This window comes from Mya arenaria, chromosome 14 (genome assembly GCF_026914265.1).
Source record: "Mya arenaria isolate MELC-2E11 chromosome 14, ASM2691426v1".
In the NCBI taxonomy this organism is placed as follows: Eukaryota; Metazoa; Mollusca; class Bivalvia; order Myida; family Myidae; genus Mya; species Mya arenaria.
In genome coordinates this window covers 7,596,598-7,598,872 of record NC_069135.1, presented here as the reverse complement: position 1 = coordinate 7,598,872, position 2,275 = coordinate 7,596,598, and positions in this window count along the sequence as shown.

Below are 2,275 nucleotides of genomic sequence, written 5' to 3'. Positions count from 1 at the left end.
TTGGTATCAAGTGCAAGTGGCCACACATCGTGGTTCAGTAACAATGAGTTCATTCTACGTCAGAACCCAAACTAAGGCCATACCTACAAACATTCTCAATGTTGGCAAAGGAGGCCATCGCATGGCGATCCAATCGCCATTTGTTATCCGAAAGGTAAAACGAAGATTGTTCATGCTTCACCCGATTCTTCTGAAGAAGTATTGGTACACGAGTATGTTAATGATATAATTTCCCCGTACTACGTACTTTATGAATGGATTGAGAAAAAAAAACACATTCATATTCAGGGCCATTTGAACAACCGCATTGCTTCGATCTGTGAACAGACATATGACGGGATTTACAAGTTTGCTCAATATAGCGGTTTTTAGATGGTCAACAGGCTATTTTTCTATCGACCCAGAAGGTTACATATTAATTTCCTTTCATTAAACACGCCAAAACTAGGGGCCATTGACTTGATGAGCACATGAGTTGTCGAGTTGTTTGGCTTTCGAAAACTGACGAACGTCTTGTTCGTCGCCGCGGATTGCGGCATATCAGTTTTAGACGATTAAATCCAAACTAACTTCTGCAACATATCGACTATTCATTATCCAGGAGCAGATCAAGGACTTGAGGCAAGAGGGGAGGTAACTTAGGTGCTCAACCTTTGGACTCCCCCTCCATCCCTTAAGATTTTGTTTTGCAATATCTAGTCCAAAATTTTACATTTTAAGCGTTATTTAAATTCATTCCTTTCTCTCCGATATTGACATGAAGTAAACCCAGAATGATTTTAGGATGGACGCGCACCATTTTTCTATAATATTTACCATTTAAAATGTTTCTGTATCTGTGATGTCAACCTGATTCTGACATATAAACTAAATGGAAGAGATTCTCAATATCGTGACGTAATCTGGATTACTCCTAAGGAGTAAGATGACAGTTTCGGCCAGGCAAACCTACCTTTATTACTGTTTCACACGTATGTAAAAGAAGTTTTGTCAACATAAAACAATATATAGTACGTCTTCTGAGTTAATAGTCATTCCTGGCGATATGTAAATAACATACATACGGTTTAAAAACTAAAACTTTAGATATGGACCGGCCTCATTGGGCCGATTTCTCGAAAGTACTTAAGTCTGTTATAACAGGATTAAGCTCACTATTTTTGTTCTTCCAAAACGTGTGTAATTAGGTTTTTTTTTTAAAGTTTAATTAGACATTGTATTGAAGTTATCTGTCCAAAAGTAATGATACAATAATTTTTATTAATGTTTTTATAATAAGTACGCGATATTACGTGCAATAATGACCGTTGAATAGTATTTGGCAAGTTTATAAATGTCAAATGTAAAGAAAACTGGAGGAATTATTCAATTCCGATGATTCTTTTATTACATAAACTGTAAAGAAGAAAAAGAAGTATTTAATAAATGTATTTAATTTGGTGTCGGGTTTCAATATTTACCTCGCCAATGATAATTGTGGCAAATAACAAACCTAACATTTGAAATCCGAACAAATCACGCGAATGATATGATTTATATACACCAATGTTAATTTGCTTTAAACAACTTAAAATCAACGCTTTAATCTATAATAACTTCTATTAAGTTCAAGGTACTTAATCATAATCATTAGAATTCAATCGCCTTACAAATTTGGATAAATAGTATCAATACTTAAACAACTGGTCACATAGGTAAGTCTTAAAGCAGTAACGCCATATAGGTAATTAAAGCTTCCAGTACCCACGAATACATTTATATTTTTGATTGACATTTTACAGCTTCTGTTATTTTTTTAGTAAACATCAAACTTCTAATCAAGGACTCAATACGGCTATAACTTCACATGAAATAGCAGGAGTTTAGTCTGTTGAGCGCTGTGCCAATGAAACATTGAAGCTACAGTATCCTTAAACACATGGTTTGAATCGTACTGCTTACATTTTTGATATCATTTTGTCTTTTTCAGCACCATGAGCACTGCCAATACCTTTATGAACATTAATGAACTTAACTAGGAACTGTATTGAGGGTTATCTGCCCACTACAGGGATAATGAATTCAAGTATAATTTTAAACACGTATTTTTAATCTTTATAAACGCCATTATAGTTTCGACTATAAAAATATGTTGGGTTTTGTTTTATTTATAAAATATGTTTTTAAAATGTTTACTTGAATGACATGACGTGGTAGCTTTAACTTTGGCTCAAAGAATATGTGCCAGCGTTTCAGGTTGGATATCATTCGATCAGTTTTGAATCCGATAAGACGA